Here is a 26,785-nt window from a genome sequence, read left to right as displayed (position 1 = left end):
GAGAGAGAGAGAGAGAGAGAGAGAGAGAGAGAGAGAGAGAGAGAGAGAGAGAGAGAGGAATTCTGGGAAGAAGAAACACTGCCACGAGACGACCAGAGGGTCCCAACAGGAGAAGAGAGGAAGGCTGCCATGGGTTAGCTGGAGGAGAAGCACATGCCGCCGGTGTGGATGGCGATCCAGCCCAGATGAAGAACGTTAACAAATATTTGGGATTATGGATGGGAGGTAGCTTGATAGAAATTATTAGGAGCAGATGGCATGGGATTGGGGCAGGGATCCCATACCTGCCCCACTATGGGAGGTAGTTTAGAGGATTGATATCTGCTCTGCTCCAGGTTAACTAAGGCTATTTTAAAATATAACACACGTCTGAATCTTAATTGATTGCTAGCCAGGCATACTAATAATACTGGTAATTTAAAAACAATATCTGGTGGCTATGGAAAGATTACGCCAAGACAGAGAATATGAGTTAAAGTTTCAAGAGTCGGAATAAGGGAAGGAGAATTCATGCAAACTAATAAAACATGTCTACTGGAGAGACGCCCCATGTTGACTTACTGGCTGGCCATGATGCAGACCTGAGAGGAGGCCAGGAGAGGGCCGCCGGTGCTTGGCAACTTCAAGGCAACTTTCACTTGGCAAACACTTATGTCACCATGTCAGGCAGCATCCCTGTGGTGCGCATGGTGGAGCCCAGCGCCTCCTGACTCAGATGGTGCCCACTTCGAGGCCTTGGTCTGAGGCCTCACGCTGGACTAGCAGAGTGGGAAAGGGACACGGCAGGGCGCACGATGGAGCAGCTTGCACCGGAAAATCAGGGTCTCTTAGCATAGACGGGTCCGCATATGTGTAGACACCCACGCTGCCCCCGGCCATCTGGCCTGGTTCTATGAACTTATCCTTCTGGAAAGGATGAAAGCCAGCTTCCCCACCCCTGCAGCTGTCCCCTCCACCTACTTAACAGAAAAGAATTGTACAAAGTGAAGGCACCTGGTACTTCGAGACTTTTTTTTTTTTTTTAAACAGGGTCTCTCTGTGTAGCCCTGGCTGTCCTGGACTCGCTTTGTAGACCAGGTTGGCCTCAAACCCACAGCGATCTGCCTGCCTCTGCCTCTGCCTCTCGAGTGCTGGGATTAAAAGCGTGCGCCACCACTGCCCGGCTGAGACCTTTCTTAAATATTTAGCACCTATGTTTCTGTATCATTGAGATTGCTTTCTCCAGAATTTTCCAGCTGCTGTGCAATAGCCACTTACGAAGTGGGACACCAAGAGCCAGTCTGAGAATGCCACCAGCAAAGATATCACCTTCCATAGCAGTCAGTGTCCCTGAATTTCCAGTGTCAGCTGTGGGCTTGCTGGAGGTTGCACAGAGCCGAGAGGAAGTTGGATAAAGGGTCCATGCTAGCTGGGCACTTGGGCAGGAGGGACACTCCCTGAGAGCAAATCTGAACTTCACACTGCCAGGTGACTCTAGAAATGGAATCAGAACCCTTGCACCCAGAGCTTGTTGAGTAACTTTTCCTAGGGAAATTTAAAGAAATGTCTATTCCTCCCAGATAGGGCACTGGCAGACTGAGGAAGGGCTCTGTCCAAGCTCAGCTTGGTGAACCAACGAGTTAACTCACAGGAGAACCACCAAGAAGTCCCACCCCATGGGTGCTGCCCACCAAGGATCCCCACCTTCGGCCAGCCTTCCCTGTCTTATATATGCTAGCCCATGCAGCTGGGGCAGAGCAAGTGGGAGCTAGGCTGTTGACGAGCGCCTCCTGACGGAGTTCCAGGGAGGAGTGCTAACAGCCTCGTCACCACTGCTGTGGACCTGGAGTTCATTTGTTTCATCGTCCTGAATGCTGGGGCCATGGCGCTGTGGGTCGGCCACTCCTTCCTGGTGGCGCCCGTCGCGTTAAACCCGGAAGCAGCATCCTTGCCTGCCACAGGGGCCTCTTTCAGTCCACATTTGAGACTCACTGGGCTGAAGCACAAGAAGGTGGGCACAGGACTGTTAACACTGACCCAGGCAACCTCGGGGAACGGTGGTGGGCTCTTGGGATGAAATTAAGCCCTAGCTCTGTTCGCCATTCTTAGCACTTAAGCAGGGTACATCCTGGCCCTGCGACCTTGACCTTCCAACTGAGTGCAGTTCTGCTGGAGGGACGCTGAGGAAGTGCAAAGCAGGCTAAGGTCCTCACAACATCCCTTGCACAATTGTCCCCAAAGCTTACTTCACCAGTCACAGCTGAAATGCAGTAGATTCCATGGACCCAAGGAATATACAGAGGTCAATCTCATGTCATGGGTCGTCCATGCTTCAGTGTACCAAAAAGTTTTTACTTAAAAGAGAGGGGGAGAGGAAGAGAGGGAGAGGGAAGGGAAGAGAGGGAGAAGGGGGAGAGACAGAGAAAATGGGGGGCATGGATAATTAAAGTACAAACACCTACTCACCTTACTTTCCCTTGTAGAAGACTCACTCCCACTGGACTCCTTGCAAAAAATCTTAAACACATTTGCACCTGAGGGTTTCTGCCTCGGGAACATTCTCACTCTGAGATCCCCTTGGAGACTTGCAGCCTCTCCAGATGCCAAGCACAGACACTGGTCAGAGGAGAGAGTCAGTGATGCCTCAGCACAGCACAGCTGCGCAGGCAGGCCAGGCTCACCCTGCTGAGCACAAATCAGGAGTCATCTCCTCTGGCTAAAGAGTCTGGAGTGGATCCTGGGCAAACACCCAGGTCAAAATGAGCCGAGGCCTCACCTTATGCCCACTAAGTTCTTCCATGCTTAACCAATCTTGCTAGACCACGTCGCTGTCACAGGATCAGAGTTCTGAGGACCTGTTAGAATTTCTGGGGTCTTATTTGGGAACAAAGAATTGGTCCAAGGACACACGAGGAGCTGTAGAGGTAGTTCATTATGAAAGAGAAAAGCATATTCCTGTAAATGCATGTGTGCCAGAGAGCTGGGGGGAAATCCTAGACTCAGGGGCCCTGGGACACAAAAGGCCTCATTTTGGGGAGGTCATTTGCACAGCTCTGCCTTCTGTCTTGTTAACTTGCGTCCTGGTTAGAGGATGTAGTCTGTGCCGTGGGTTTCTTTCACAAGCCCGTCTTGGTGCCCCTCCGTCCTGTACTCCTTCATAATCCATCTATCATGAGCTACGCTCTTATTAGGGAACCCGAGATTTTGGCTTTCAAATCATCATGGAAGTCTGGCCCCTGGTGCTCTTTCCTCGGGGGTGAAAACTATGCACTGTGGGATTCCTTCTCAGCAGTAGAGAAATAGCCAGAAGCAAAGCCCAGCACCGGCTGAAGGTCTGGTCACCTCGCACCAGTGTCTCCCTTTCCAGTACCTCTGCTCCTGTCTCCCCAGAAGAGAGGAAACAAAGGGCAGCCCCAGTTCAGGATGCCGCCAGCACAAAGCATCTTTCTCCGTGGCCTTCTGGAAGCCATGCGAGCCTGTTGAGGGGCTGCCTCCAGCCCTTTGTGAGGCCACCAGCTGTGGGCTGTGGCTCCCTGAAGAACAGCCTGGTGAAGGACATGGTGTTCATTAGGAAAAGGAAGATAGACTTTGAGCCAACTGTGTGGATCACTCAGCCAGCTCCTCCTCCCACACCCCACGCCCACTGCTCTGGCTCTGCTCACAAAGCAAAAATGCCCATGCAATGTCTCAGATGTAAGGCAGAATTATTTGGGAGAAAAGTACAGGTGCCTACCTGGTTTAAAAGAAAGAAAGAAAGAAAGAAAGAAAGAAAGAAAGAAAGAAAGGAAGGAAGAAAGAAAGGAAGGAAGGAAGGAAGAAGAGAGGAACATCTTGGTTTGAAAGGTAGCTTTTCAGTTGATGTTTCCCCTTTGGAGGCACACAGGCGCTTGACCAACTTCTTCCCATAAGCCACGTCACTCCAGACCCCTGATAGCCTTAGACACCCCATTGCTTCCACGGGCTGTTTCTCTGCTCACCCCTGCGGCTGGTCCTTGATACTTTGTGTGTTCTCTCTTTCCCACCCTTTATCTGCCCCCCCCCCTTGTTTCTCCTTTGAGCACAACCACTAACAAACCATAACTAACCCCCCTGAACAACCACCAACTATGTGTCCCAGGCTGCATTAGCTCCTGAAAGCTCCAGTACTGGCCTTTGGCCTGTGACCTGAGACAGAGGCAGGACCTCCCTCACTGTCGCTGTGAAGGAACACCCTAAAGGTTAAAGGTGAAGAACTAGGCGTCTAAGGAGGATTACAATGAAGGCTCTTCTTTTTTTTTTTTTTTAAGATTTGTTTTTAAATTATGTGTGTGTGACGGACGGGCAGGCGGGGGTTCTTACATCTATGAGTGTGAGGGTGCCTGCAGAGCCTCCCTGGTGTTAGGAACCATGTGACGGGTTGCTGGGAATTGGAACCCTGAGCCCTGTACAAGCACAGCAAGTACTTTTATCTGCGGAGCCATCTCTCCAGCCCTCAAAGACCTCTTCTTGAAAACTAAAATGAAAAAACAAAACAAAACACCAGAAGCAACATCTGCTCTCTGAAGTCAGTGACACCTCGTCAGTGTGCGTGATGTGGTGGTAATAAACCAGAGCCGGCAACATGAGTATACTCCAGAGCTGGGAGGAGGCATCACCGTGCCACCCACCAACCCTCGGTGGCACACTGCCAGACTTATACCACACAGAGCAAGGGAGCCACCCAGTGCCGCCTCGCCCGTGGTTGCACTACTCCACAGAGGCTTCACGGAGGCTGGAGAAAAACATCTCTTAGCTCCCTCAAAACCAGCCACGCCACACAAGGACTGCAGGTGCCCAGGGCCATCCCAGCACCCTGCTCTGGTGACAGAACATCGGAGATCTGGGTGGAGCCAGCGCCCTGTACTCTCCTTCTTGGGGACAGTGAGCAAGAGAACTCCTGCCAAGAGCAATTGCTGAGGTGGGTGTGGAGGAGAGCCGTGTCCCTGGAGCATAGAGCTCGCCCGGGCTCCCGGCTTGATTCTCCGCTCACAGCGGAGCCTGGTTCTGTCTCTCTGAGAGCAGGAAAGGAGAGGGGCTGAAGGCAAGAACGCCGAGGCGCTAACTCGCAGGCCACCCACAGCAGTGAGTGGGGGCCGGGGTCTGGCTGTCTTCACTGGCTGCGGGTGTCCTAAAGCCGGGTGTCCAGACCCTCAACCTGCCTTCTGCCCACACTTCCTCCGAGAAGTTCCGTGTCAGACACAACAGGAGCTTTATGGACGCCTCGTCACCTGCGCTGTCTGATATGGGTTCTGGGCCTGACTGTTCCCCTCGTCTGTGACAGTTCCAAGTATTTGTGCCCGAAAGAATGAAATAAACAGGAGCACCCTACCTAGAACAGAAGGGCTTAACATGTGGAAGAAAGAGTGTGGGGGAGGCAGGGAGGGAGGAAGAAAAACACAGAGGAGGCCAAGCCACAGAGGAAAGACTAGTTCATCATTATTCGGTTTGACTGAGGGGAGAGGTGTCAAAGCCACCCCAAATGTCCACGCTGAGATCATAGGGCATTTCCATGTACTTACCTTCAAAGGGACATGGGGCTTGAACTCCAGCTGCCGGTCCCGTCAAGACCCTGATCTCCAGGGGCAAAGAGATGGCGCAGTGGTTAAGAGCACTTGCTGCTCTTTTACAGGACTGGAGTTTGGTTTCCAGCAGCCATATCAGGCATCAGATGCCCTCTTCTACAATCTGAGAAACACACACACACACACACACACACACACACACACACACACACACACACGAGTAAAAATAGATCTAAAATAATAACAATAAATCCTGATTAGTTTTTTTCAGACAGGGTCTCACGTGTCCTGAGCTTGCCTTGACCTGACTGTAGAGTGAAAACTGATCTTGGTCCTCTGCTCCGTCTGCTTCCCAAGTGCTGGGATCCGAGGTGAAGCACCATCATGCCTGATGTACGTATGGGTGCTGGGAATTGAACCCAGGGCTTTGTGTAGAGAGATAAGCACTCTAAGCAGCTGAGAGCCTGTCCTTAAAGCACCTGATGTGTGACGCCTCATGGCTCCCTGCTGGGTCCTTTGACCGCACAGAGCCCACCCCTCTACCCCCCGCTGTGTGCTGGGAGTCACAGTGTGAGCTGGGGGCCGAGAAGCGGAACACAGCCACCGTCGTGGACCTCTCTCTGGCATCATCTGGCATCATTCAGCCTTCATGCTTGTCAGTGAGGGGCTCGGCAGGGTTGTCTTACATTCAGGATGCTCAGCATTTTTGAGCAACTGCAGCCCCGCTCTTCCCAGCTCTGGCCTTGTCTACTCCTCTTCCCCCTGTGTGTGACTTTAAAGCAGATGCCTCCTCAGCAGGTCTGTAGACCAGGCTTCTGGCAATTGGCTCACAATGAGAGCATATAACTCAGGCCCCTCGTGACCGTCTGAAGCGACCTTCAGTAACAGTCCTGTGAGTCAGAGCTTGGCAGAGTCCTGGGACCTGACAGTAACGATGGATTTGGTGGTAGAGGCCGTGTTGCCGTGTCTTTCAGAATGGAGACCCCAGAAGGCTCAGGTGACACACTGACGAAGGCCTGACCCTAGGGAGGAGCTCTGCATGTGGCAGTGTCCACCTCCGGTCAAGACTCCTTTCCTTTGGGCCTGGTTCTCTACGGTGAGATCTTGTCCATCAGGCGAATCGCTGTGAGTTCAAGGCCAGCCTGGTTCACAAAGTGAGTCCAGGACATCCAGGGATGCACAGAGAAACCCTGTCTCGAAAAACCACACCAAAACAAAACAAAAAGTTGTTCCTTAGATAGACTCTAGAGCAAGCTGACTTTGACTCAATAGCAAATGGCTAAAGGTTGCTTAATTTTTTTAATATGAATTTTTATTTATTTCTTGAAGATTTTATACACATGACCTAGTTTGCTTTTCTGTTGCTGTGATAATTATCACGACCAAAAGCAACTTAGGGGAGGGAGGTTTTACTTTCGTTTCCACCTCCAGGCCTGAGGGAAGTCAGGGCAGGAGCTGACACGGGAGGCTGAAGCAGAAACCAGAGATGAATGAATGGCATCTCTTGCTGGCCTGTGCCATGGCTTTCTCAGACCGCCCAGGCCCACCTGCCTAGGGATGGACCTGCCTATCATCCCTGGGCTAGGGCAGGGGTTTGTGGGTGCCTCTGCCAATCATTCCTGGGCTAGGGCGGGGCTTTGTGAGTGCCTCTGCCAATCATTCCTGGGCTAGGGCAGGGCTTTGTGAGTACCTCTCCTACCCATGCTGGAATTTTGGCTGCCTTGATCTAGGGCAGGCGTTGTATGGTTATCCAGCTGACTTCAGATTAGAGCAAAGCCCAGCTTCCCGCCATAGTGCGCACCCCTGAGAAGTAGCACCCCTCCAGCACCCTTTCACCCAGCTGTGAAGCAGGGGGCCTATGGTGCCTTCTACACATTGCTTCTGTGAGAAGACCTAAGTTATCTCTGCAGACCTCGGCAGGTGTCCTTGGCTGTTGCAACCATCATTGGCTCTGAAGGCTGGGACACATAAAGATCTAATGTGGGTGCAGTACAATGGAGGGCAAGCTTTGTGGAGGCCGCCCTTAGTGTCTCTGCTCTGTCCCCATCGAAATGTCCTCTAGAGAAAGCAATGGCATTGCTTACCAGAGCCAAGCTAACCCGGCCTTTGGGGTGGCCACCCACAGCTCAAGGGACACAAGGACACTGGGTATGGGAGCCATGGACATCTCTGAGTCTCTGAAGCAGTGAGGTTGGGAGGCGGAAGACGTGCAGCCTCTCCCATCAGCAGCTCTTCAGCCTACTCTGGTGTGTAAACCTAGGGCTCAGCCGGGGGTCTGTAAAAGTGAGGGACAGTGTGAGCTTGGCAGTGGCACCCCGTGATATTCTGGGCTGGTACGGGAACTGAGCCTGCACCCAGTCCCACCTGCGAGCTTGGCCCCTCCTCTCCCAGGATGCCCTCCCTCAGATCTCCACAGCTGAGCTCGCTCAGCTTCTGCAAGGTCCCTCCTCAGCTGGCCTCCTGGAGCCTGTGACCCCCTCAGTCTCTACGAGACTCACTACCCATCTATTCTGTTGTCTGCCCTCCTCAGACTGTGAGGCCCGTGGAGCAGAGCCTGTTTCTTCAGTGTTCATCTGAGCAAAGCTTGAAAGGACAAGGATGGAGCCAGGTGTCTGACTATCCATGATGGGGAGTGAGGAGAGGAAGCACTGGCTTCAGACCCGCCACCTTGCAGAGTGTTTTGGACCGCCATCGGTGTCGGGCAGGGAGGGTGTAAGCTGTAAGTCCTGGATGTTCTCTGTGAAGCCCTCAGCAGGCCCTGGGCATATTAATTAATGACTTGGGTTTGCTATGACGAAATACCCGAGAAAGAACTTATGAGAAGACGGGGTTATTTTGGCTCGTGGTCTCAACTGGCAGGGAAGCCGTGGTGGCTGACATGTGATCTGCGGCAGTGGGACCTTACAGCTTGCTTCTCACAGATGGCAGGTTGGGAAGCAGAGGCCTCAAGTAGGAAAAGGGGGGTATATATCTGCCCTTTCCTTCCCAAAGGCTCTACAGAGTCCCAAAACAGGGCGGCCAGCTGGGGTCTAAATGCTCAAGCCTGCGAGCCTGTGGGGAACATCTCTGCACCAGGCAAGGCCCCGCCTCTCCCTTGTTCGTCAGAAGGCTCTTCTGACCTTTGGGGTTACAGCATTTGTCTGGAAAGGTCACTCCTGGGGGGACTCTATTTCCAGCCCTGAGCTGGCTGCCAAGGAGGCTCTATTTATGGCCTGTATTTTGATAGTGTTGGGGGCTTGCTGCCTCCAGGCATTTGGGTAGGGCTTGCCTGAGGCAAGCCAAGCCCGGCTTCCCTCAGGTCCTCCCCAGAGCCAGGCTTTAATTTGGCTGAGGTCTGATAAGCTTCCAGAGCTGCCTTCTCTCCTTTCAGGACTGAGAAGGAGGCCAGGGCCCCAGACTGCTTCACTTCCTACCGGGCTTGGAGCCCCTGGGGCCTCCTTTCAGAGAACACTACTGTGCCAGAGAGAAGGCCTTTCTCTACCTCTCCCATGCCTGGCTGTGTATTTCAGACCTGGGCCTCTGAGGGAAAAACTCACATCCTGTGCTTGCTCCCACTTGGCATCCAGGCCAGCTCATGAGGCCTCTTGGGGTCAGCTTGAGGAAGTCAGTCTCCAGGTGTCTGTGAGAAAGTCAGAGACCTGCTGCGTGGAGGGCACAACTGCGCTGTCAGGCCCCACAGCGGACAGCTCAGGGCTCCAAGCCTCCTAAGGAGCAATGAGAAGGGGGCAGAACAATGGCTCCTTATACTTAACCGTGACAAAGTTAGGGCAGGAGCTAAGGCCGGAACCTGGAGGCAGAGGTCATGAGGAAGTTGCTGTTGGCTTGTCCTCCATGACTTGCTCGGCTCTCTTTCCTATACCATCCAGGACCGTACTGGATTGGCTTACCTACATCACCCCCACTACTCAGGAAACCGCTCCACAGACCAAAATGGCGGGGACATTTTCTCACTTAAGCTTGACTCCAGCCTGCATTGAGTTGACATGAAAACCAGCCAGGTCCTTGGGGCTGCCAACAGAGCAAGGAGAAATCCCAGGCCTTGTAGGAAAGCATTGCACAGCCACATTTGCTCCCGGGCCTCTCTGTGGAGGACCAAGGCCGAGGTCAAGGCTGCATGTCTGGGCTGTTTCCTCCCCCACAGGTGCTTGTGGCATCATTCGGAAGGGATTGGTGTGGGGAGGCGTCAGACATTACTGAGACTCTTGGTGGCTTAGCTCTCTTTTGTCCCTTACCCACTAGGAATAAAAATTAACTTACTTCCGAGCCCTCAGTGGCAGGGAAGGCAACCCGCCAGGCCTTTCTCCTGCCAAACAAAGGATCTTGCACAGGAGGGGCTCCCAGGCGACTCACTAAATCCCAGCGACCTTGACAACTGCAGGCCTTCTGGAGCTGGCTGGCTGGGGTGTTCAGCTGAGTCACTGGGGGACCCGGCCCCTGCACGCCCCCACCCTTGGGTCCCTTCCTATCCCTCCAATCCCTCCGTTGACTTTAGTGCCCAATACGGGGATCAATGGGATGCAGAACCAGCAAAAGAGCCCACCCACCCCTGTCCCCTCCCCCACCCCTCCCCACCCCCAGCCAACAGCCAGAGAAGTTTATTTGGTTTGCAAGTCTCATGGAAGTGAGGAAAATAAACACCCTATCAATAATAAATGGAATAGAAATCAGAAGCAAACATGTCCTCCAGGTAGAGTCGGGGAGACAGGCCAGCCAATTTTCTTCCAATTGCCCTCTTGCCCCTCGATGGCAGACAGGCTGCGGTTCTGGAACCTTCCCCATCCACTAGAATCCCAGGAAGACTACATCCTGAAAGCCTTTTGGGAGGAAACGCGTAGCTGCCTGAGTTTATAAACTGTCTCTGGATAAGGGAAACAGAGCTGGGAAGGGAACAATTAAAAAGGAAAACTAGCTGCTTGCCCATTGCAGCCTTTTCAAGCCCCTCCATCCACCCCCCACCCCCCAATTCCAGGACAGGGCTGCAGTTTTACAAACTGTCTGCAGGGCACAATATGAAAAATAACTTTCCCCCCTATTGTTATTTATTTATTTATGGAAGTATTAGGGATGAATTCAGGCAACACAGGTGACACAAATCCCATGTTCCCATTTCAACATGATAATAAATATTACATAAAGTTTTTATGGTAAGGGAACAAAGTCGTACATCAAGACACGTTTCAAATCCATCGGTTGGTAGGAACATCAGAGGCAGTTACAGCCGGGTGGGCAAAGCTCTGCTCAAGGCTGCAGATACTATCTGACAACATCTGAGCTTTTGGGTTGGCAGAGCTAGAGGTCTGTACATTCCAAAGGATTTACCTAACGGCCACTGTGCTGGCTAGCTTTATGTCAACTCCACACAAGCTATATTCATCTGAGAGGAGGAAACCTCCATTATAAAAATCCTCCATCAAGCCGGGAGTGGTGGCGCAGGTCTTTAATCCCAGCATTCCGGAGGCAGAGGCAGGTCTGCAATGTAAGTCCAGGACAGCCAAGGCTAAACAGAGAAACCCTGTCTCAAAACAAACAAACAAACAAAAATGCCTCCATCAGACCCAGCTATAGGCATTTTCTCAATTAGTAATTGATGGAGGATGGCCCAGCCCATGGTGGGTGGGGCCATCCCTGGGCTGGGATCCTGGGTTCTATCAGAAAGCAGGCTGAGCAAGACCTGGGAAACAAGCCAATCAGCAGCACCCTCCGTGGCCTCTGCATCTGCTCCTGCCTCCAGGTTCCTGTCCTGCTTCAGTTCCTGCCTCAGTTTCCTTCAGTGACGGACTGTGATGTGGAAACATAAGGCAAATAACCCTTTTCCCCTCCAGCTTGCCTTTGGCCAGGGTGTTTTGTCACAGCAATAGTGACCCTGACTAGTCTTGTTACTAGGACTGAAAGATAAGATTGAGTAGGGAAATACATTGTAATAAAGGGGCTAAAGATTCACCAAGATAATTTGGCTCTGGCCCGGCAACACCCCAACCTCTGCATGATTGACATTCTAACCAGCCAATCAGCGTCTGTGGGTGTGGCTTCTTCCTTTCCTTCACACCAGACAGGCCAGACTTTGTATTATTTTCTAAAGTCTCTGGACAGATAGCTTTCCTTATATTTTGAAGAATTATGGCTTAAAAAAAAAACTCATATGCAAATGCCTTGGCTTTATGCAAGATGCACGCCCAACCTGAAATATGTGAAATTTGGGTTTCATATCTACTAGGGAGGCACAGAGTCCACAAACATTGCTTAACTGGGTTGATTCAAGGAATCTGATTACCACGAAATGCTTCTTACAATGAAACCACTCTGAAGGTGAGTCAACGGGAGAAACACCGTCTCGTTGCATTTGGGGATAGTTCTACATTACAGAAAGGAGCATGAACGGTAACCCAGATGCATGTAGGAGCACTTGCCCATCCCACCAGCTCAGATCATGACTAAACACACATCAACACACCTTGAGAAGAGGGAGGCCAAGGCGTGCTCTGTAGAATCGGCCATACCCGGCTGTTTCCTGTAGGCAAGTTCAGACCCGTCCTTTCCACTTGCTGGTTGACTTGAGAGTGGAGGTTGCATTCCACCCTTACGTTAACATTGAAAATCAGGTTTTCTTCATTCTTGGTCAGAAGGGAAACAGGTGCAGCCACTGTGGAAACCGGCATGGAAGCTCTTAAGAAATCTAAAATGAAATAAAATGACCTAGCTACACCACCCTAGGCCAACACACCGTAGAGAGCTTGTGCGTCTGTGTATAGTTTCCACACTACTCACGATAAGTAAGCTGTGGAGGAAGCCTTGGGCTGGGAGATGGTTTAGGATGGAGTTCCTGCTGTGCAAATGTGAGGATTGGAGCTTGGGGCCCCAGAACCCAAGTAAAGGTTGGGTGGGTGAGGCATCCCGCTGTAACTCCCCCCTCAGAGGGGGGACAGAGACAGGGAGTCACGGGAGCTACTGAGCTGCGTGATGCGACTGACCATATTGGTGAGCTCTGAGCTGGATTGAGAGACCCTGTGTCAATAAATAGGGTGGATAAAAGGATGATGGCAGATGATTTCAATAAATAAGGGGAATGAATGATGGCAGATGATTCCCAACACCAACCTCAGGCCTTCAGTGTGCGAAAACACACACTCATACACACATACATAAATGCACACACACACAAATGTGCATATACACATTAATATCACACACACATAAAAAAAAACAGAAAAACTACAGTTTAGAAAACAAGACATAGGAAAGTAGAGTGCGGACTCTGAGGGGATCAGGAAGAGGGGTAAGAGAAGGCCACAGGGAAGGGACCTTGACCAATGTACATTACATACATGTTTAAAAGTGTCACATGAATCTGACTATCTTAGACAATTCCTATGTGATAATAAAATAGTATTTTAGTAAGGTATGCATTTTAATAAGATCTAACCTTTCCATGCTATTTGAATATTTTATTGCACTAGTTTTATTCATTTATTGAATATCTTTTAAAGATTTATTATTAAATCATGTATGTATGTATGTATGTATGTATGTATGTATGTAAATACGTATATAGCTCTGTGTATCTATGCATGCATATGCAGGTGTCCCTGGAGGCCAGAAGAAGGTGTTAGGTCCCCTCACGCTGGAGGCATAGGTGGTTGTGAGCTGCCTGACGTGGCTGCTGAGACGCAAACTCAGGTCCTCTGTGAGAGCAGAAGCGCTCACACCTGCTGAGCCCTCTCTCCAGACCCTCAAGTGTATTGTCTACTGCGCACTTGAGAAACACGAAGATGAACGTAAGTTCCGCCCTACCGGGAGAGTTTGCCACACCCATTGCTCTGGCAGCAAAGGAGCTATGACAAGGTCAGGCACTCTAAGTTGTGTTTGTTGAGGTAACCGACCTTTTGGCATTGCAATGCGAGGCTGTAATTTACAGGTGTACTGGGCCTCGTTCAAGGCTGTCCAGTCAATTTAACCACTTGAGGCATTTCAGTCCCCAACTTGAAGTGATTATCCGAATGATTTAGGCAAAATAAGAGGAAATAACACACACACACACACACACACACACACACACACACACACACACACACAACTGGCAAGCTCCGTGTCAGGAAGTCAGTCTCCATTCCTGGGGTTTGATTGCACCTGTAGTGAGTGACACAGTCCACCAATTACCTGGACATAGTGAGTGACACAGTCCACCAATTACCTGGATGTAGTGAGTGACACAGTCCACCAATTACCTGGACGTGACATGAAAAGAGGCTGTCAGTGAAATGCCAGCAACGACATCAGTTGGGACAATGCCAGGCTCAGGGGGAAAGATGGTTCGAAAAGAAAAGGACTAGGGTTGGGGGTGATTCAGTGAGCAAAGCTCTTGCTGTGCAGTCATGGGGGTGGGGGCTGAATTCAGATCCCGAGACCCACTGGGCTGGCTGGTTTTGTGTGGTGACTTGACACTAGCTAGAGTCATCAGAGAGAAAGGAGCCTCAGATGAGGAAATGCCTCCATGAGATCCAGCTGTGAGGCGTCTTCTTGCTCAGTGATCAATAAGGGAGGGCCCAGCTGATTGCATGTGTGGAGCCATCCCCAGCAGTTGGTCCTGGGCTCTATAGGAAAGCAGGCTGAGCAAGCCATGGGGAGCAAGCCAGTAGGCAGCACCCTCCATGGCCTCTGCATCAACTCCTGCCTCCAGGCTGCAGCCCTGCTTGAGATCCTGTCCTGACTTCCTCCCATGATGGATTATGATCTGGAAGTGTAAACTGAATAAACCCTTTCCTCCCTAACTTGCTTTTGGTCATGGTGTTTTGTCGCAGCCATAGAAGCCCTGACTAAGACTCCCACATAAAGCCAGGCCCTGGAACACATGCTCAGTTTCAGCACTCCTGCTGGGAGATGGGTATCTGTGACCAGAAAATCCCCCAGATACTTGCAGCCTAGCTAGCCTGGCATACTTAGCAATGAACAAGAGACCTTGTCACGAGCAAAGGGAGGTGAACGCCAGCAGCGAGGTTGCCCACTGACTTCCATAGGCTCACTGTGGTACAAGTGCACTCCCTGCAACAACACAGGCATGCAGGTGCGGGAGCATGTGCTCTCTCTCTCTCTCTCTCTCTCTCTCTCTCTCTCTCTCTCTCTCTCTCTCATACACACACACACACACACACACACACACACAATTTTTTTTTAAAGGGAAAAAAGATGAGAAATCAAGATCCTTTTTTTTTTCTTATGCTAACCCTCAGGAATGAATTAACCGCAGTTGGACTCGCTTAGTAAATACAAAACTGACTCCAGCAAAGCAGGAAAGGGGAGGAAGGGAGGAATAATAATGATGAGAAGGTGAGGGGGAGAACGGGAGGAGGATTAGTGGAAAAGACATCTACAGGGAGGGACTGACGGGCAGAAAGCAAAGCCGGGACTAAAGCTCCCCAGCGGCACAGCCCCAGGAAATCCTATTAGACTTCAAACATGAGATTATTGTACTTTCATTTCTCCACAATATGCAAATGACTCCATTTAGCTGCTAAACATGCTGTTATTGAATTCTGAGAAATCCCTCTCATAAGATGTAATATTTTTGTGACAATATTGTCAGCTATGCCAGATTGCTTTTCTATTGCGGTTAAGCTTTTATCCTGAGCCTAGTCTCTGTCATCCACGCCCAGATCCAAAGAGTGTGTGTGTGTGTGTGTGTGTGTGTGTGTGTGTGTGTGTAAGCATGAGATAATAACAGTCTTGGAAATGTGAGAAATGTATTAACCTTCCCATTATTATTTTTTTTAATGCCCAGGAGAATGAGAGGGTGGGCCACCATAAAGGGTGTAATTATTTCTCAGGATGAGGTTTTATTTATGTTAATAGACCTGCTGCCCTGCAGCGCCTGCTCCCAGCCCGGTAGGTTATCCACTTCCATACATTATAACCTCTATTTTCAGCATCTTTCTTCATAACGAATGGACTCTGTAAAACCCTGAGGACAACAGGGTACGGGGTCCCAGGCTAACTGTCACATCGGCCCTTCAGGGCTGCTCACTCCAATTCTTCTGTTATTTTGGAAAGACGCTGAGGACCAGCCGTCCTCAACAGGACCCTCAACTTTATGGACTTGGACAACTCCTACCCACAGGGCGTGAACCCAAGAGAAATACAGGGACACAGGGAGCAAGGATTGTTCTGTAGGGTGCATGGGTCACAACGAAACACACCTCCCAGGGCTGGAGAGATGGCTCAGGGGTTAAGAGCACTGTCTGCTCTTCCAGAGGTCCTGAGTTCAATTCCCAGCAACCACATGGTGGCTCACAGCCATCTTCAATGTGATCTGTTATCCTCTCTGGCCTGCAGGTGTACATGCAGGTGAAACACTGTATACATAATAAGTAAATAAATCTTAAAAAACAAAAAGAAAGAAAAGAAAAGAAACACACCTCCCTACCCAGCCACAGCCCCTGCAGTGCAGACAGTAGCTCTGTGCTCAGGGTCAGTAGTGATTCCCGAGGCTCGAGGCTTTGCAGAGTGATCTAGTCAGGGGTAGGTAGCAGCAATTCCGTGGTTAATTAACATGTCAGATATATTTGAGTAGATGGCTGGCTGACAGAAAAACCGGAAACTCCTTTCCAGAAGCACCGCATGTACAAGACGGAGCATACCAGGGAACAGTGCATGCTGTAGGAGGGAAGAGATGGCAAGTGCCACCATAATGACCCACAAAGGCCATCATGACACTGGAGGAGGGGGGGCCTGCAAACTCCGTTACACGCCTGTCACACCAGTACTGTTAGCACCTCCTGGATTGGAACAACTGAAGACACCAAGGAAGCACTGTATCTGTTTAGCTGTGTAACAAACCACCCCCACAGGTGGAGACTTAACATGTGACAGTTATCCACGTGTCTGCGGGCTCAGTGACTAGATCAACAGGTGTCATGCTGTATCCAGCTGATGGGCGGCCTGGGTCCCATGTCCTGGGGTCTGGTCCAGGCACTGCTTGCCTCTGGACCCAGAACAGATGGATCTGAGCATCAAAGGTCCCAAGGACCCATTTCTTTCCCAGGGAGGATGGCTAGGGTGCTTTAGGAGAGAGGCCAGAGGCCCAGGGCGCTAGGCCAGGTTCCCAATCTCATGGGGGGAGAGGGGGGGTCAGCATTGAGCTAGCAGTCGGGGAGCAGCTGCCAAGGAACCTCTGCCATAGTTTCTTTGACCACCTTAATTGGCAGCCAAGCCCCGGGCGTTCAGTGGAGGTTCCCTTGGAATAAAGGGAGTCTCAGACAGTCATGGTGAAGAAATGGTCAACAAGACAGCGAGCCTGAGAGTGAGCGAGTGAGCACATCAGCCACCTTGGGCCGTGGGAGGGTTTTGAGAGTGAGTATGTCTGCTTCGCTAGGGCTAGAGATGCTAGGGTCTACACACAGTGAGTGGGACAGTAGTACCTCATTTACACGCAGAAACACAGGGGTCCTATCACAAGAAGGCGGAAACAGAAAACGTAATTATCCTATGGGTGAGGGGCTGGCTTGTACGTCCAATTAAAGGTCATTTCCTGGAGGCTGGGATCGCAGCATAGGGTGGGGTACTTCCAGGAATTCCCTGTGCTTGTCAAAGTCCCTTATCAGGAAAGGGTCGGCCTGTAATTTTCCTTGAGGGCTATGTGACACGCCTTACAAAATCTGTGCTTATCAGATCAGGTGGAGTGAGATCCCCCACCCCCCTACCCCACCCCAAGAAAACGGAGTCTGCCTTCCTATACCGAACTCTGTCTGTGGAAGCCAGGCTTCAAGTTTATCCAGCAGAGCCCCACAAACAGGTAGGTAGCTGCTGGGCTGCCTGGGGGCCCCTGGATCTTCCCAACGCCTCACAGGAAGTACCAGATGTCCACAGGACTCGGTTAAAGCCTCAGGCGATAAGCTTCCCCCCCACACTCCTGCCCCCATTTGCAGATCATACCTCTGTTTGTCACCTGAGGGCAGCAAGTGCGGTCACCGTGTTGCTGGCACCATCCAAACCTCTGTTGGCATCAGTCACTTCGCTTTGGTGTCTTTAGCAGCTCCAGCCTCCCGGCCCTGACTGAGGGCTGGACCGATTCCTGCCACATCTTGGCAGGGGCAGCAGCAAGAGGCATTTGGATCAAGACTGGAAGTTTGTGGTTTGTGGTCTGTGGTCTGTGGCATAGTTCGACCTATCCCAAAAGACAGCAAGCGGTAAAGAGGTGGCCAGCTGTGCAAACCATCCCTTTGAGAAAAGCTTTACAAGAAACAAGAGAAACTGAATGGAAATTGCAGTGGTCAGAAGAGCCCAATAAGAATTTTACTGTTTCTGTGGTTGGAAGATGGTTAAGCGGTTTATTACTGCTCTATGAGAGGAACCAAGTTCAAATCCCAGCACCTGTAGCTTCAGCTCCAAGGAATCTGACGCCTATTTCTAGCCACTGTTGGTTCTCTCTCTCTCTCTCTCTCTCTCTCTCTCTCTCTCTCTCTCTCTCTCTCTCTCTCTCTCTCTCTCTCAACATAACGTTTAAAAAGGATTTGCTGTTTTTACTTGGGTTGGAAAAAGCTGGGGTGCCAACCTGGTCTACAAAGCAAGTCCAGGACAGTCAAGGCTAACATGGAGCAAACCTGTCTCAAAAAAACAAAAACAAACAAACAAACAAACAAAAGCAAAGAAAGCTGGAGCACTGGCTGCTCTTTCAGAGGACTTAGTCCCAGCACCCACATAGCAGGGAACAACCCACTGTAATTCCAGTTCCAGGGGCTCTGACGCCCTCTTCTGGCTTTCACAGGTACTGCTTGTATATGGTGCACAGACACAGCCATAAAACAAACCAAAACTTTTCTTTCTTTCTTTCTTTCTTTCTTTCTTTCTTTCTTTCTTTCTTTCAGGAAAGCTGAAAAAGACGCAGTGCTGAGAGACCCAGGGATTTTAGAAAGGCGGCCCTGGATCCTTACAGAAAGTTCCTCAGCTGTCACCCAGGTGTTAGGCAGAGAGGGTGAGTGTGTGAGCTTGTCAAACGGTTTGAGTGGCCATAGTGACTCCCAGCCTCACTCTTTCTCATTCACAGGCGACTGAGAAGGGAAGGGTGGGATGCCGAGTTTCCCAAGACCACCTCACTCCCTGTCCGGCACAGCTTGCTTCAGAACTGCTTCTGCCGTTCACCTGTCTGAGGAGATTTTGGGTTTTCCAAGGTCATCATTACCTTCTAAGCCCACTTAGCATCAGTCCTTTGTATGCAACAGCTACTCTGATGGCTGCATTTGTAAGAATTGCTGGGGCGGGCGTGGCTGAGTGAGTGGGGTGGGTGAGTGGGTGGGGCGGGGCGAGGGGGTTATCTCCCCCTCCCTGGCAGAGCTCTGCGAGACAATCTCAGAAAGCTTCATTTGGGAAAGTCTAAAATTGGAAACGAGAATCTGCTTTTAGGGGCCCCCAAGGACACCCCAACCCCCCGCCCCCAGTGAGTGGAAACAGAGGCCTGCATTAGCCGAGTTCACCATCACAGCTGTAGCGAGAGGTTTCCTGGTGAACCCCATGTAGTACCTGGTTTACAGAGGCACTGAGAGACCAAAGGCGATTCCACCCAAGCCCGGGCATGGCGAACCAGCGGGTTCATCGCATCGCCTATAGGAACACAGGGGTGTGGATGAAGGATTAGGATATGGCCCAAGCTCACCCCAGGGGCTTGTGTAAGGACAGCTAACCCCAGTGTGACCCCCGGGACAAGTCACAGGCTCCTTAAGAGGCGGCACCCAGTAGGAGGTTGCTGAAGGAGCGGCTCTTGGAAAATACTGATGAAATTCATCTGGGGCCCATTGTCCTGGGGCAGCTGTGGTAAAAGGGCGTGGCTGGCCCTACTCTGTCCAGTCCTGCTAGGAGCTCGGTCCCCGTCACATGCTCTTCCCACCGCTGTGCTGTCATCCTCCCTGTGTCCTTCACTAGAGCCCAGCGGACTGATTGCCACACCTCTGTTGACAGAGCAAGTAGGCGGGAGGTGGCTGAGCAAAGAGCAGAGAGGGCCGGGGTTTGTTTACCTGCACTTGGTGTTTGACAAGCGAGCAGCACCTGCTCAGGGCTTGACTGGGCTTCTGTAAGCAAGGACACCGACCACGGCCCTTCTGGTCCCTCCTCAGCAAACAGTGCCGAGAGATAATCTGCTCCCTGAGGTTAGCAGTGTCACCTTACTTTTGGAAGGACGCTGGAGCTTGCTGAGAAATGTTTCGGGCTGTGTGCTTGCTTCCTGGTTTTCTGTCAACTTCACGCAAGCTAGAGCCATTTTGAAAGACGTAGAGGCGGCACATCCACATCGTGTTGAGGTGTGTCTCTGTATATTCGATTGCTAACTGATGGACCAGCAGCCAAAGAGCTGAGTGGGAACAGATTCTGGTATTGCCGTTGTTACTGAGGAATCTTCGGTCTCAATGGTGTGTAAAAATCATTCCCCGATTATCTCGGATTGGTTAACAAAGAAGCTGAAGAGACAATGACTGGGCAGAGGAGTCAGTGGGCGGGACTTCCATTCCCACTCTGAGGTCCAAGTGAGAGAGGAAAAGGTCCACCATGCCATGAGGAGGAGGTCTCCATGGAGGAGTTGCCACAGGGACAAGGGTGGAACAGAGGCAGCGAGGGTGACACTAGAGTACAGATAACCGCACATGGCGGGGAGGTAGGCCAGGTTAGCACAGGCGAGTTAGAATAGATCGATATCTGCCCAGTCATGGTGCTTGAGGCTTATTAATAAATGTCACAGGTCTCCATCTCATTTGGGAGCTACGGCAGGCATAGAAAACCCCATCATTCCAACAGAAAGAGAGAACTCAGTCGAGCAAATGTCCCCACCAGATTGGCCCATGGGCATTTTCTTGGCCTGTGGGGCGTTTTCTTGATGGATAGTTGATGTGAGAGGGCCCCGCTCACTGTAGGCCGTTCCGTCCCTCAGCTGCTGGTCCTGCCTGGGTTCTAGAAGAGAGCAGGCTGAGCAAGCCAGTAAGCAGCACCCTCCATGGCCTCTGCACCAGCTCCTGCCTCCAGGTTCCTGCCTCCAGGTTCCCGCCATGTTGGAGCTCCTGCCCTGCCCTCCCTCAGTCATGGACTGAGGAGCGGAAGGCAGCTTTTAGACCGTCTCGTTTCTTCTGCAGGTGGGTCAGCACATCCCCCCAATACAGTAGTGACTCCCACGAGCTGGACACATGACTAGGGTATGACTGGCTGAGGTTGGCGGTTTGTATCCCACCGGGAAAGCCAGAGCCTATCTGTTGTCACAGTAAGATGCTTCATAGGTCTGTGTGGATGGAGACAAATGAGCAAAGGACGGGACAAGGGGACACTTTAAATAAATAACGGTGAGCTCGTTCACGCCTCGTGGTGATGACTTACACACTGGTGCTGACTCCAGACCCTGGCCTTTATGACCTTGGCTACCCTTGGGAACTTTTTCCTTCTAGTCCCAGATCTAGGTAGCAACATGGGGCTTTGGGGATGGGTTTATGGGGCTCCCCTCCTACAGCATAGCAATAATGAGTTGCCTACAGTTGACTGACCACAGTACCTACAGCCTTCGGTTGTTAGCCAGTAGCCTCTCAAGTCAGTGGGAAGTGAGGTGTGTAAGGCAGATCTTTCTGCTCCCTCCACATTCAAAGTCTCAGGGTCTTGTAGAAAATGCATCTCTTTGGCTAAGTCAATGCCTGGACAGCACTTAAACTTGAAAAATATCAGTGGATGCACAGGAGCTACTGGAGTACAGGGCACAGTCAATTTGGCTCTCAAGGCAACCCAGGAGGGGTCGGACTGCACAGGCTTCAGGCTGAGGTTTGGTCTGTACCAGGAGCCCACTCAGGGCCCTGCTTTGGGTAGTGGACTTTACAAAGCATCCTTACTGGCCTGTGTGGATACACACTGCTCAGGCCGGTGTGGACTGTCTCTCCCATCCTCACAGGAGTGTTGGTTAACATTCCAGAAATGATTTGCTTGGAGGAGGCCTGAGGGTGGGGCAGCAGTGTTAGGACACTTGAAGAGAGGCCAGCACACACTGGGCTTTCTCTTTCTCTGGCTCCAAAGAGCAAAGATAGGGCAGACTGATTTTCCAGAAGACAAACTTTCCACAACAGCAAACTGTGATGAGCAGTGAGTTAAAGCCTGACTATAACACAGAAATGAGAAAGTCTCTCAAAGAGAGACCAGAAAACTGTACAAAGGTGTTACCAGGGTTCAAACCTCACCAGCTGTGGCCCTGAAGATGCTGGCATCTTCACATCCAGGACTCTGTGGATGTGCAGGAGGAAGAAGGAGGAGGAGGCCACTCCCAGTTTCAGCACCATCTCTCTCTCCATTGGGAGAATTCAGCTCAGAGCAGAGCAGACATCAGGTGGGACCATCACCTGGACGTTTGCAAGACAAAACAGAATCCACGCAGCCCAAGGCTGCTCAGAGCACTCCCCTCCTACCCCTCAGGATGAACTTTGGTTTTGTCCATTTCCCACATCCTATTTTCACTCTGTTCACCGGACTTTAAAAAATGTAACCTGTAAACAATGTCAGGCTTAAAAATTAATGACCGCCTCTGGGATTAGCCCAGCAGGGGGCATTTGGAGAAAGTGGAGTCCCTGAGCTTTTTCATACGGACCCCTTCTACAGGGGCAGTCATTTTCTTGTCTACTTTTATATGTGGAGTTTGTGTGTGTGTGTGTGTGTGTGTGTGTGTGTGTGTGTGTGTGTGTGTGTATACATACTGGTGTGTTGTGTACACACGTGTGAAGATGTATATGTAAACATGTGTGTGCATGTGTGTGAGTATGCATGGATGCATGCTTTTGTGTGTATGTATGAGTCTGTGTATTCTATTACCCCACAGGTGGTCAAAGTGCCCCACACTGCCCCACTGTCCCTCACACTGCCCCACTGTCCATCACACTGCCTCACTGTCCACCACACTGCCCCACTGTCCATCACACTGCCTCACTGTCCATCACACTGCCCCACTGTCCATCACACTGCCCCACTGTCCATCACACTGCCCCACTGTCCATCACACTGCCTCACTGTTCATCACACTGCCCCACTGTCCATCACACTGCCTGACTGTTCATCACACTGCCTCACTGTCCATCACACTGCCCCACTGTCCATCACACTGCCCCACTGTCCATCACACTGCCTCACTGTCCCTCACACTGCCTCACTGTCCCTCACACTGCCCCACTGTCCATCACACTGCCCCACTGTCCCTCACACTGCCCCACTGTCCCTCACACTGCCTCACTGTCCATCACACTGCCTCACTGTCCATCACACTGCCCCACTGTCCATCACACTGCCCCACTGTCCATCACACTGCCTCACTGTCCATCACACTGCCCCACTGTCCATCACACTGCCTCACTGTTCATCACACTGCCTCACTGTCCATCACACTGCCTCACTGTCCATCACACTGCCTCACTGTCCATCACACTGCCCCACTGTCCATCACACTGCCTCACTGTTCATCACACTGCCCCACTGTCCATCACACTGCCTCACTGTTCATCACACTGCCTCACTGTCCATCACACTGCCTCACTGTCCATCACACTGCCCCACTGTCCATCACACTGCCCCACTGTCCATCACACTGCCCCACTGTCCCTCACACTGCCCCACTGTCCATCACACTGCCTCACTGTTCATCACACTGCCCCACTGTCCATCACACTGCCTCACTGTCCATCACACTGCCCCACTGTCCATCACACTGCCTCACTGTCCATCACACTGCCCCACTGTCCATCACACTGCCCCACTGTCCATCACACTGCCCCACTGTCCATCACACTGCCCCACTGTCCATCACACTGCCCCACTGTCCATCACACTGCCTCACTGTTCATCACAATGCCCCACTGTCCATCACACTGCCCCACTGTCCATCACACTGCCCCACTGTCCATCACACTGCCCCACTGTCCATCACACTGCCCCACTGTTCATCACACTGCCCCACTGTCCATCACACTGCCCCACTGTCCATCACACTGCCTCACTGTCCATCACACTGCCTCACTGTCCATCACACTGCCTCACTGTTCATCACACTGCCCCACTGTCCATCACACTGCCCCACTGTCCATCACACTGCCTCACTGTTCATCACACTGCCCCACTGTCCACCACACTGCCTCACTGTCCATCACACTGCCCCACTGTCCATCATACTGCCCCACTGTCCATCACACTGCCTCACTGTTCATCACACTGCCCCACTGTCCATCACACTGCCCCACTGTCCATCACACTGCCCCACTGTCCATCACACTGCCCCACTGTCCATCACACTGCCTCACTGTTCATCACACTGCCCCACTGTCCATCACACTGCCCCACTGTCCATCACACTGCCCCACTGTCCATCACACTGTCTCACTGTCCATCACACTGCCCCACTGTCCATCACACTGCCCCACTGTCCATCACACTGCCCCACTGTCCATCACACTGCCTCACTGTCCATCACACTGCCCCACTGTCCATCACACTGCCCCACTGTCCCTCACACTGCCCCACTGTCCCTCACACTGCCTCACTGTCCATCACACTGCCCCACTGTCCATCACACTGCCCCACTGTCCATCACACTGCCCCACTGTCCCTCACACTGCCCCACTGTCCATCACACTGCCCCACTGTCCATCACACTGCCTCACTGTCCATCACACTGCCCCACTGTCCATCACACTGCCCCACTGTCCATCACACTGCCCCACTGTCCATCACACTGCCTCACTGTCCATCACACTGCCCCACTGTCCATCACACTGCCTCACTGTTCATCACACTGCCCCACTGTCCATCACACTGCCCCACTGTCCATCACACTGCCTCACTGTTCATCACACTGCCTCACTGTTCATCACACTGCCCCACTGTCCATCACACTGCCCCACTGTCCATCACACTGCCCCACTGTCCATCACACTGCCCCACTGTCCATCACACTGCCCCACTGTCCCTCACACTGCCTCACTGTCTGATTACACTGCCCTAGTTTCTCATCACAGTGCCCAGATGTTTCCTCAAACTGTCCCACAGCTGCACTCGGTGCTGTGGGGCCCTCAGGAGACCTTTTACAGCTGACAGGAGCTTAAGGCATCTGAGTTTAGGAGACCCAGTGGCCACCAAGATACTGGTGGAATTAAGTCCCTGAGCAGATACATGCCTCTGCAATGACTTGCAGTGTCTTCAAGAGCAGAACAAATCTCCAAGAAGGGACATGTGTCCAGTCATCAAATCCTCTAGAAGGTTCCAAGCACACAGTGGGTAACCCAGAAGGCGAATGAACACAGTAAAGGTAAAACTCCACCTAAGGCAGAACAGAGACAGAGGGCTGTGTGTAAGAGAGAGACCTCTCCTAATTTCTAAACTACGGGCTAAAGAAATTACCAGTATTTGGTTCCGTTCCCACCTGGCTTCTTTTCAGAGGTAAATGAATCCCAGCAGGGTTTTTTTTGCACCTCATCAGGAAGCTTCTGTAGTTAGATGTGATTCATCAGGGTTTAGAATTAGCCCAGATTTCTGGAAATTCTTCTATTTTCACACAAGGCTCGATGATTGTGTGTGTGTGGAACATTGAGATGCAAATGACGGGGGAAGCCTGCCATATTTGCGTGTGCCTGCTGTGCGCTGTGGTTCACACAGCTCCAGGGGCTGCTGGGAGGAGACAGGAGGAGACAGGAGGCTGACGTCACAGAGCTTTGGGGACCAGTGCAAAGAAAGGTTCTTCAGGAGCTCTTAAAGACTTTGCAACAGAAATACCAACAAAAGTCAGACAAAGCAGAGACTGAGCTGGCAAGGAGACCAGACAGGCCTTGCTTGTCCCCTGACATCCGCCTGAGGCGGGGGACCTATCTCCCTTCCTCGGGAGGAGCTTTGACTGCAGCCCTCCTTTCGCCACTCACTCCTTGCCTGGTGCCACAGACATGTTTGCCCGCCAGGGCTTGTTGCTAGCTGCTCTGGACTCCAGCTACCCAAGGAAGGAAGGGAAACAGCCTTGGGCCGTGGGCCTCAGAGGATGAGGCAGAGAGATTAGTGTTTCATCTTGACCTTGAGCCAAGACGAACTGGAGAGAAGGGCTTTGCTCCCGACGGGCTTGACACGCCCAGCAGAAGGACAATTGAAACCCTGCCCTCTGCCCATCCAGACTTCATGCGAAGAAGGCCAGGCTGTTCTTCTTGGAAAAGGATGGCAGGCCTGCTCCTGTCTGGCAGCTGGTGGCTGACGACATGCCCAGTGGCCTTGTCAACCTGCACAGCTCCTAGAGCTGCTCTTGTGAGGGCAGAGAAATGGTCACGTGTGCTGAGGCCCTGGATGGAGATGCCTTGGCTTGCTCTTGCAGGCTCTGTGTGGTCCAGTAAGCAAATGCTAGGCACTGGGCTTCAGGGTCACGGGACCGGAGAACACATGTCTTCTGAGGCCCAAACTTTTACGCATGCTGAGCGGGTAAAGACCCTCCATTCTCGGAGTTGAGGAGCCCTGAGCACTGTGTCTTGCCTTTGATCTCTTCTCGGACAGGACTTTCCACTTCCCTAGCACTTAGGAGTTGTCCCTAAGGAGCGCTTACCCCTCCCTTCCCCGTGTCTCTGCTGGGTGCCCTAGCTTCCTGCGGGTTCTGGTCCTCCGAACCCACCATGATTTCTGTTGGCATCTCCAGTGCCCCCTGGGGAGCAGGTCGTGGTTTGGACTTCCATTTTCCTTTCTGTTGCTCTTTGTTAGAAAAAATGCTGCTCATCCTGGCGGGTTTGAGGTGGAGGGGTGCAGCCTTGCTGTAGCGCTTTGTGTGCATTCTCCTCTCCCCGCAGGCAGCCCCTCCCCCACTCCTGCTTGCACTCTCTGCTCCCACACAGTTGGCAGGGCTATGACCATACATCCTTGGCACACACTTCTCCCAGCCCTCCTGTCCCCTCTGTATTTCACAACCCCTAGTTTCTGCTCCACGCAGACAGTCCCTTTCTCCCCCTTTCCTGGCTCCCTCCCATTGGTCTCCTGGAGCTTGCCTTTGCAAGTCAGCACACACATTATGGGTGCTCAGTTGGGGCAAAGCCCTGGCCCAGCCAGCCGTGGCAGAAGGAAGGGCTGAGAGAGAGACATGGTTGCTTTGGCCAACTGTTCAGCAGATGCCGCGGGAGGCCCCGGCTCCCCAGCAGGCAGGAGTGGGAGGGGAGTGATTGGCATCTCCACCCACAGGCTAGGGACAGAACCAACTCCATAAAAGGGAGGTGCCCGCTGCAAAGACTAGGGCAAGAAGGCCTTAGGTCCCACAGGGCTGTCATGTG

General features: G+C 51.9%; 1 long non-coding RNA gene across 3 annotated transcripts; it reads right to left on the bottom strand.

The window, feature by feature from the left end:
- Positions 1–2,445: 2,445 nt before the first annotated feature.
- LOC311583248 lies at positions 2,446–21,031 on the bottom strand. 3 transcript variants are annotated; one of them, XR_014774435.1, is made up of 7 exons: positions 19,235–21,031; positions 19,026–19,106; positions 17,442–17,673; positions 11,971–12,159; positions 6,206–6,709; positions 5,517–5,571; positions 2,446–3,524 (listed from the first exon to the last, which is right to left on the bottom strand). It is a non-coding gene; the product is annotated as an uncharacterized lncRNA (long non-coding RNA). The 3 variants fall into 3 exon arrangements; XR_014774437.1 differs by having other exon boundaries at positions 19,517–21,031; XR_014774436.1 differs by lacking the exon at positions 6,206–6,709.
- Positions 21,032–26,785: the final 5,754 nt, after the last annotated feature.

The sequence above is a fragment of the Acomys minous genome, assembly GCF_964271855.1.
Source record: "Acomys minous genome assembly, chromosome: 14".
In the NCBI taxonomy this organism is placed as follows: Eukaryota; Metazoa; Chordata; class Mammalia; order Rodentia; family Muridae; genus Acomys; species Acomys minous.
Note: the sequence above shows the minus strand (reverse complement) of the source record. Positions and strands in the feature narration are given on the sequence as shown.